This window comes from Lynx rufus, unplaced genomic scaffold (assembly GCF_022079265.1).
Source record: "Lynx rufus isolate CCGP_SWC_20201006 ecotype Redwood Valley unplaced genomic scaffold, mLynRuf1.p SCAF_10, whole genome shotgun sequence".
Taxonomy (NCBI): Eukaryota; Metazoa; Chordata; class Mammalia; order Carnivora; family Felidae; genus Lynx; species Lynx rufus.
Genome location: NW_025814824.1, coordinates 28,322,822 through 28,333,315, shown reverse-complemented (window position 1 = coordinate 28,333,315; position 10,494 = coordinate 28,322,822). Strand labels below are relative to the sequence as shown.

At 41.4% G+C, this 10,494-nt stretch overlaps 1 pseudogene; it reads right to left on the bottom strand.

Moving 5' to 3' along the window:
* Window positions 1-3,540: 3,540 nt before the first annotated feature.
* Window positions 3,541-9,705, bottom strand: LOC124525234 (60S acidic ribosomal protein P0-like; annotated as a pseudogene).
* Between the last annotated feature and the right edge of the window lie 789 nt (window positions 9,706-10,494).

Genomic DNA, 10,494 nt, shown 5'->3' with positions numbered 1-10,494 from the left:
AGGAACTCAGTGGGTCAAAGCCCCAGTTCCTCAAAAGGGAGGCGTTGAAGGGAGGGGCCAACATGGTAGAGAAGTAGGGGGATCCGAAGTTCTGTCCTCTCCAACAAAGCCATGTTGAGGCCAAAGGACCTTGAACCCCAAGAATCCGGGAGGAAAAGAGGCAGAGTTGCTTCCAGGGACCCACCTGGACAACCTGACAGGCCATAGGAGGAGCGCTTCAGGGAACAGACATCATGCCCACAGTGGAGGCGGGACCTGCCTACATCAAACCTCCCCCCTCCGTGCCTGGCAACTGCGTATCTACTGGAGTGGGATTGAAGCTGAGATAGCCCCTCCTCCAGAGCAGCGCTTTTGCCTTGCCTGGTTTAATTCACGGACAATTCTTATTATATCGATCTATTCTTCCTTCCTTTTCTTATTCTTATCTCTTCCCTCCTCTAGTCTGGTTACCCTGGTTTTTGGCCTATTTAAGCAGACATGTTTAATCCGTTCTCTTGATACATGTTCTATACCTCCTTCCTTATTTTCCTTTCTCTCCCTCTGGATTAAGCCATATAGTTTCTTTGATCAAGTTTATTTTCTCTTCTTTTTCCCCACCCCCTTCTTTACTTTTGTTTCTCTGTCTCTATTAAGCCTAATAGTTTCTCTGTCTGGACAACTTTACCTTCTTTTCTTTTTCCCTGCCTCCTTCTTTATTTTCCTTACTCTCTCTCTGGATTAAGCCTATAGTTTCTTTGCCTGGTCAAGTTTTATTTTTTTTTCTTCCCCAGCCCTGTCATTTCTCTTTTTGTATGGGATAAGGCCTCTTCCATCAGCACTGCCTCCACCCCATTGTTTACTTGTAGCTGGTGTTTCTGATTTTTTGCTTTTGGTTTTGTGTATGTGTATGTGTGTGTGTGTGTGTGTGTGTGTGTCTTTTCTGTTGTTTTTTTTTGTTTGTTTGTTTGTCTGTTTGTTTTCCTTTCCAGGACTACTTCAATGAACAAACCAAAGCACACCTGGTGGAGGGTCCGAAACATTACTACAAGCAGGGAGATAAAGTAACCAAAGTAACAACAACAGAGAACAAGTAACTCTCTGAAGAACACCTCCTGAAAGGCCAGGCCTTGGACAGCGTATGATCCCTCTTTAATATAGTAGTGTTTGCAGGTGCAAGACATATAACGAGCATTTAAAACACATAAGGGACATGGGGCGCCTGGGTGGCGCAGTCGGTTAAGCGTCCGACTTCAGCCAGGTCACGATCTCACGGTCCGTGAGTTCGAGCCCCGCGTCAGGCTCTGGGATGACAGCTCAGAGCCTGGAGCCTGTTTCCGATTCTGTGTCTCCCTCTCTCTCTGCCCCTCCCCCGTTCATGCTGTGTCTCTCTCTGTCCCAAAAATAAATAAAAAAAAAACGTTGAAAAAAAAATTAAAAAAAAAATAAATAAAAATAAAACACATAAGGGACAGAAAACTAGCCAAAATGATGAAACGGAAGAATTCTCCTCAAAAGAAATTCCAGGAGGAAATGACAGAGAATTGATCAAAACTGAACGAGAATTTAGAATAATAGTCATAAGATTAATCACTGGGCTTGAATAAAGCACAGAAGACAGCAGAGAATCTATTGCTGCAGAGATCAAGGAACTTAAAAATAGTCATGATGAATTTAAAAATGCTGTAAATGAGGTACAAAATAAACTAGAGGTGGTGACAGCAAGAATTGAAGAGGCAGGGGGAAGAATAGGTGAAATAGAAGATAAAATTATGGAAAAAGATGAAGCTGAGAAAAAGAGAGATAAAAACATTCTGAATCACAAGGGGATAATTAGAGAAGTAAGTGATTCAGTGAAATGTAACAATATCCGTATCATAGGAGTTCCAGAAGAAGAAGAGAGAGAGAGGGGCCAAAGCTAAGAACAAATCATAGTTGAGAACTTCCCCAATCTGGGGAAGGAAACAAAAATTGCAATTCAGGAGGCACAGAGAACTCCCTTCAGAGGTAACTTGGATTGATTTTCTACATGACATATCATAGTGAAACTGGCAAAATACAAAGATAAGGAGAGAATTCTGAAAGCAGCTAGGGATAAATGCCCTTAACCTACACGGGTAGATACATGAGGGTAGTAGCAAACCTATCTACTGAAACTTGGCAGGACAAAAGGGAATGGCAGGAAATTTTCAATGTGATGAACAGGAAAAATATGCAGACAAGAATCCTTTACCCAGCAAACTTGTCATTCAGAACAAAGTTGAGCTGATAGATGGTTTTATGTCCTTAATCCAGTCTCTTTGTTCTGACAGTGAGTCAGTTCAGTCAAATTCATTTCAGGAAGAGGCAATGCAGGTATCTTCTTAGAGTGAGGCCTCTGCTTCAAATGATCAGGTAATAAATAAGAGGCAATTCTATGGCAATACAAGAAAGATAATGGTTAATAAAAGGATCCAGTTATAAACCCGTTTCTGAGTTCCAAGGATACCCAGTTGAAAGGATCTCTAGATGCTGGGCTTAAAGCATCTTTAGGCAGATAAGGTAGGTAGGTACTGGCAGGCTGACAGACTTTCTGAGAGGCTCATAGAGGAACTGGCATGAAGATTGTCTACATATGAGTTTTGCAGTGATTTCTCAGAAGGTTACATCAAGTTGTTCATATTCCATTTGCAGGCTTCAGGAAAAGGGGAGTTTTGGGTATCCAGTGATTCCAAGTCAAAAGGATAGAAAAAAAGTGGAAAATATTAGTTTGGAGATTGTGGCCAGGCTTCAGAGGAAACTAGAAGAAATTAGGATCTCGTCCAGTTCATAGTGAACTCTATTAGACTGTAATATCCACAATGGTGTGTTATTGAAACATAATGTTTCTTTCTATAATCACCCTCATTTTTACCAAGGACAGCCAAATTAAGACCAATTTGTTTGCAAAGTGTAATCGTTGCTTTTTTTTTTAAGTTGGCCTGGTGATGAAACTGCTGTAAATCATAGCTTATGAGAAAAAGTTTCTTAGGATTCCTTACTAATTAACAGTCCCAAACATCTGTTTTCTTCATCCTGTTAATTCATCATGAATTTGTTGTCTCCTTGTCACAATGTATAAAAACTGACTGCCTTGCTTATAGACCCAGATATAAGTATCAGGCTGTTTTTCCAATGGGTTTTACTGGCTCCATAAAGTCTGCCTGAGTTCCTTCAAGCAGTCTGGTCATATCTGTGTCTGTGCAAGTCTCCCCTTGAATATGACATTTCTGTCAAAGTCTTGGTGATGTAACCAGTGTTTCCAAATATGTCCTGTTACAAGGAGAGCAGATTCTTATTCAACTTATGCAAATTAACCTATTGTCATGAACATATGAGAATACTCACTGAAAGGTTTTGAATTCTGGACAGATTGGTAGGGACAAAAAGATAAGTGTCCCAGTCTTTTCATAGAAGCATGTTTTATCATACAGCTCTAAGTCATAGCTTAAAACAGTTTCCTTAATACTGGAAAAAAACATTTAAAAATCAGCAATGTTTCAAAAAAATTTGTAAAAATGAGAATCATCTTCCATTCATCCAGTCTCATGTTATTAATTCTTGTTCTGCTTCAATCCAGATCTTCCATTCGTTCTGGAAATTCTTAACCCAGTTCAGCTTTACAATCTTAAGGTTTTCGGAAGCCTATAGAAAAGAGTTCTTCCCATCAGCATCATTGCAGGTGAAACACATTTGCAGAAGCTTTTGTAAAAGCATCTGAGTAAAAGTCTAACTGTCTATAAATGATAAAGATTTAAAATGTCCAAGGTTAAAGATCTGATGAGAGATCATGACAAGGCTGCTGACAAGGAAATTGGTTATTTCTCTGACACACGACAGTAACATCTCAGGACATATCAAGTTTCTAAGAGTTGCATATGATTTCTAAAACACTTACTTTATTAACATATTTCTACATAAATGTAATCTAAGGGTGTTAGTATCCCTTATTTGACATTGCTTCCTATGTAATTTAACATAAGAAATAAGCCTAATTTGTGTAGTGTCTTCCTTTTTATAAAAAGACCAAATCTCTTGAAAATGTTCCATGGATCCTCTGGAATATTTTAATTTCATTGTGGTCAAAATACTTCATTTTAGAATTTGATTTTGGAAAGTGTGTGTTACAAAAAATCAAAATATTTGAACATTTGATTAAATAGGATCACAGATCATTATGCAACAATATTTAACTATTCAACCCAAGTTGACAATAAAAGATTCCTTTTTGAAGAGAAGTGAGCCTTTATTCCCTTGTTCCACAAATAAAATGGGCTGAATTGGTTGCTTTTCGGTGATTAATCAAGAGACCAACAAATCCCATATCCTCATGCAACTCATCTGACTCTTTCTTTGCTTCAACTATGGCCAGGGCTGAGGGCAGCAGCAGGTACAGCAGTGGTGGTGATGGCTTCAGCAAGTGGGAAGCTGTAACCAGTCCATGCAGACAAAGCCAGAACCTGCTTGTGTCCATTGATGGTAGGATGGGGCAGTGAGGCAACAATCAGGTGACCTATCTGCAGACAGACACTGGCAATACTGCGGACGCCCTCCAGGAAGTGAGAATGTAGTTTCCTCTGTGATGTCAAGCACTTCACGGTTGTAGATGCTGCCATTGTCAAACACCTGCTGGTGATCATCCCAAAGGAGAAGGGGGAGTTTCTCAGCACATTCAGCTGTGTGGCCTCACTGGCCCCCGCTTTGTCTCCAGTCTAATCAGCCACACGTCACTCAGGATTTCAGTGGTGCCCCTGGACATTTTAGTGGTGATGGCTAAAGCCTGGGAGAAGAAGGTCTTCTTTGGCCCCAGACAAGTGTTCTGGGCTAGTACAGTGACTTCACATGGGGCTATGGCACCACCACGGGCGGCAGCTGGCACCTTAGCCAGAAGCATGTCCCTGACTCGCTGAGGTCCTCCTTGGTGAGCACAAAGCCCACATTCACCCAGATATGAGGCAACGGTTTTTCCAGAGCTGGTTGTTCTCCAGATGCCCGCAGATGACCTCATACATCATGGGGATCATGCCACAGCAGCACCACAGCGTTCCCATGCAAACACATGGGGGCCTACTGCGTCTTCCTGGAACCCACGTTGTCTGCTCCCACAATGAAGGATGATCTTCCAAAAGATGGATGATCTTAAGGAAGTACTTGGACTTCCGGGTCACCTTGTCTTCCCTGGGCATCATGGGGATGCATCAATGATTGCCATGCAGAGTTTAAGAAAGAAGTCACTCTCATGATGACACCTGGAAAGGAGGGCCAAGAATAAAAGATTTTAAAGGCAAATGCTGCAGGTTATACAATAGTGAACAAACTTTAGCTCTTTTAATATTAAGACTCAGTTTTCTTGAATAATCTGATAAAGACGAAGCACAGAAAATTTATATTTCTTTTTTTATATCCTTTTTTTGAAAATTTATTTATTTATTTGTATTTTAATTTACATCCAAGTTAATTAGCATATAGTGCAACAATGATTTCAAGGCTAGTTCCAGTGACTCATTCCCTATGAATACCACCTACTGCTCATCCCAACAAGTGCCTTCCTATTGCCCCTTACCCATTTAGCCCATCCCACCTTCTGTCTCCTCCAGCAATCCTTGTTTGTTCTCTATATTTAAGAGTCTGTTATGTTTTGTTCCCCTCTCTGTTTTTATATTATTTTTGCTTCCCTTCCCTTATGTTCATCTGTTTTGTCTCTTAAAGTCCTGAGTGAAGTCATATGATTTTTGTCTTTCTCTGACTGATTAATTTCACTTAGCATAATACCCTCCAGTTCCATCCACGTAGTGGCAAATGGCAAGATTTCATTCTTTTTGATTGCTGAGTAATACTCCATTGTATATATATACCACGTTTTCTTTATCCATTCATCCATCGATGGATTTTGGGCTCTTTCCATACTTTGGCTATTGTTGATAGTGCTGCTATAAACATGGGGGTGCAGGTGTCCCTTCAAAAAAGCATACCTGTATCCCGTGGATAAATGCCTAGTAGTGCAATTGCTGGGTCGTAGGGTGGTTCTATTTTTAGTTTTTTGAGAAACCTCCATGCTGTTTTCCAGAGTGGCTGCACCAGCTTGCATTGCACCAACAATGCAAAAGAGATCCTCTTTCTCCACATCCCCGCCAACATCTGTTGTTGCCTGAGTTGTTAATGTTAGCCATTCTGACAGGTGTAAGGTGATATCTCATTGTGGTTTTGATTTGTATTTCCCTGATGATGAGTGATGTTGAGCCTTTTTTCACGTGTCGGTTGGCCATCTGGATGTCTTCTTTGGAGAAGTGTCTGTTCATGTTTTCTTCACTGGATTATTTGTTTTTTGGGTGTTGAGTTTGATAAGTTCTTTGTAGATTTTGGATACTAACCCTTTATCTGATATGTCATTTGCAAATATCTTCTCCCATTCTGTCGGCTGCCTTTTAGTTTTGCTGATTGTTTCCTTCTCTGTGCAGAAGCTCTTTATTTTGATGAGGTTCCAATAGTTCATTTTTAGTTTTGTTTCCCTTGCCTCTGGAGACGTGTTGAGTAAGAAGTTGCTGTGGCCAAAGCCAAAGGTTTTGCCTGCTTTCTCCTCCAGGAATTTGGTGGCCTCCTGTCTTACATTTAGGTCTTTCATCCATTTTGAGTTTATTTTTGTGTGCGGTGTGAGAAAGTGGTCCAGGTTCTTTTTTTTTTTTTTTTTTTTTTTTTTTTGCATGTCTCTGTCCAGTTTTCCCAGCACCATTTGCCGAAGAGACTGTCTTTACTCCATTGGATATTCTTTCCTGCTTTGTCAAAGATTAGTTGGCCATACGTTTGTGAGTCCATTTCTGGGTTATCTATTTTGTTCCATTCATCTGAGTGTCTGTTTTTGTGCCGGTACCATTCTGTCTTTACAGATTTGTAATACATCTTGAAGTCCGGGATTGTGATGCCTCCTGCTTTGGTTTTCTTTTTCAGGATTGCTTTGCTATTTGGGGTCTTTTCTGGCTCCATACAAATTTTGGGATTGCTTGTTCTAGGTCTGTGAAGAATGCTGGTGTTATTTTGATAGGGATTGAATTGAATATGTAGATTGCTTTGGGTAGTATCAACATTTTAAAAATATTTGTTCTTCCCATCCAAGAGCATGGAATATTTTTCCATGTTTTTGTGTCTACTTCAATTTCTTTTATAAACTTTCTATAGTTTTTAGTGTATAGATTTTTCACGTCTTTGGTTAGGCTTATTCCTAGGTATAATGTGGTTTTTGGTGCAATCATAAATAGGATCATTTCTTTGATTTCTCTTTCTGTTGCTTCATTATTGGTGTATAGAAATGCAACTGATTTCTGTGCATTGATTTTATATCCTGTGACTTTGCTGAATTCATGGATCAGTTCTAGAAGTTTTTTGATGGAATCTTTTGGGTTTTCCATACAGAGCATCATGTCATCTACAAAGAGTGAAAGTTTGACTTCCTCCTCGCCGATTTGGATGCCATTTCTTCCTTTGTGTTGTCTGATTGCTGAGACTAAGACTTCCAATACTATGTTGAATAGTAATGGTGAGAGTGGTCATCCCTGTCATGTTCCTGACCTTTGGGGGAAACCTCTCAGCTTTTCCCCGTTATTCCAAGTATTCTTGAATCAGTTATGTCCATCCCTCTCCCCAAAATGAAAACACGGTTACATAAATCTTTAGGGGCAGCTGGCTACTGCCTCCAAAGGGTCCCTAGTTTTGCAATGTTTGATAAACCTTCGTATGCTCTTCTCTCAGATATCAATGGACTTTAGAGGCATTAACCTCCTTTGAAGCCTTAAAACTGGCTCTGTCCACACCCCAGCTCTTAGCTTACCTAACTTTGACAAGCCCTTTCATTTATACTGAATGAAAGGAATGGTGTTGCTGCATGCTTTCTGGGACAGCATTTTGCCAATCAGATACAACCAGGAGCACACATCTCATGCCCATCAGACACTGTGGCATCAGGTATGGCCCCATGCTTTCCTGCGGTGGCCACAGCTGCCACCTGATGGACATAGCCAGCACTCTGACATTAAGCTTCCCTATTCACCTGTGCGTCCCCATGTGGTGCCTGCTGTCTTACAAGTTCATAAATCATAGCACCTCTCTACAACATGACAGACCCGTTACAAACAAGCGCTTTTAACTAACCCTCCGTCATCTTATTTCCGTTGCTAAAAGGCTTATAATTGCTGACATATTACCACTATTCACCCTCCTTCTAAAACCATCATTGTTCACTGTTCAGCGCATACTAAGACAGCTGATGTTGCATCTTTAAAAAATGATAGGGTTGGCAGAGCTGTAAGTATGCACCCCAAACAGGCCCACTTGTTCTTTCTCCACCCAGTTGTGAACCCTGCCTTTATCCCTGACTGACAGTATTCATTACCCGGCAAATGCCCCACAGTCTACAAAGGACAATCAGATACAAAAAGGTGTCAAACAACTATCAGATGCATTATACAGTGGGCCAAATGGACTTCCTAGAGCCCCCTTTCTTTTGACCCTGTGGCTTACACTTACCACCCACCAAATTGGACACAAAGATAATGAAGGACCAAAAAGACAGTTGGATTTGCCCAGGCATCCACAACATTCCTGACCAAATGATTTCCCAGTGAATGATTTGTAAATCCTGGGAAATCTCTGGAAGAAATCAGCACACCCCAGGAAGGCTTCCTACACCCACCTGCCCTCTGTGATTGTATAGACAGATTTGATAGATGTGCCCCAAGCCCTGTGCAATCTCACTGTTTGGTCACTGCATGCTCAGCAGATGGGCTGATGCTCTCTGACTAGATGTGGCACTGTCACAGCAGGTAATAGAGAAATTAACACCTCCATTTCTCCTTATGGAGAAATGCCATTCCTTATGATTTGCATCAGACAAGAAATTCTTTTTACAGAAGGTGTAATCCACCTGCTTGCAAAATCTCTGGGGTACACATTAAAATTTCATACCATATATTATCTTCAATTATCAGGGCAAATGGAACATTAAAATCTAGACATAAGATGGATTGTAAGATAAATATCAAGAAATTAACCATGAAAGGCCAAACACTTTGCTCCTGAGCCTTATTAGGATCCAGAATACTCCCAACAGGGGACACGGACTGACCCCTTTTGAAAGAGTGTTTGGTTGTCAAAGCCTACTGGCATCTCTAAATCTTCCATCCGTGGCTGGACAATATGATGCTATGACTAACTCGAGATGAGGACTCTCTAGTACACCTGAAGCACCTTGCCAACAGAGAAAAGAGGCATGGCCTCCACCAACTGGTGAGGCTGGCCACATCTGTCCACCAGAAGACCAGGTGGACCTCAAGATCTTTGGAAGAAAATGTGTGCCGTCACCTCGCTGGGAAGGACCTTATGAAGTACTGCTCACCAGCTACACTGCTATCGGAACAGAAGAAAAACCCTCCTGGATTCTTCCAAGCCATGCCAAAATTGATTTTATTTAAGATTTTTTTTTTAAGAATGAGTTTTCATATCAAAAGGATACTGATGCAACATTAAAACTTATGTTTTCTCTCTGTTACAAGGGACAAAACATTTTCTTAAGAGTGTTAGTTTGCTTATTATAAAAAATATAAGGTAAGGTTTTCCTTACCTTAATGACCAGTTGTCTAGAAATACAAACTTTCATGGAAGGGCTGAGATGGTGGAACAGCATGGAAGTTTTTTTTTTTTTTTGCATCTCTCATCGCTGAAATGCAGCAAGATCAACACCAAACCATCTGGCACACGTAGAAACTGAGTTGAGGAGTAACACAATGATCTGCACAACTTTAACCACAGAACTCAGCAGGTATGCAAAGCAGAGGGGTGAACTGGGGGAGAGAGAAACTACTGAGGGCAGAGAGCTGTTTTTTCTTGCAGACAGAGGACAGAGATGGGGGAGATTAAGGGAAAACACCCCCCCAAAGCAGCTGGAGAGAAAGAGGAAGAGTGGAAACAGATGTAAGGGACTGAACAAAAAAGGGAGAAAGGAGAAAGGAGAGGGTTTAAATTCCATTAAGACTATATAAACAGGGAGGGTGTAGAGTCTGAAACTCCACAGCTCAACATATTGTGGTGCTCTGGTGGGAAGGGAAAATTCCAGAAGGAGAGAGCAAGGTCTGAGTGTCCTCGGGCCACATGGGGAGAGGTGCTTCCCCTGCTGGGATGACATTTGGTAGAGGTGATGTGGCCTCCCCAGAGGCAAAGGTCCCATTAGACCCCAGAGAGCAGCCACATTTGCTGATGTTGGAACAAGAATGCTAAGGGTGGAGCCTGGCACCAGATGTGTGTGGTGATTTTCCATAATCCCTGAAATGCTGTGTCTACACGATTGTAGGAACTTTTTCTGGGGAAGACTGGCACAAAGCAGCAGTCTCTGGGCATCGGCAGCAGCACTGTCATGCAAACGTTCCTGGGGGCAGGCCTGCACCTGACCATTATTGGTGAGACCCTTCCCCAGAGGATCTCAATGAGTCAAAGCTGCAGGACCATCAGAAGTGA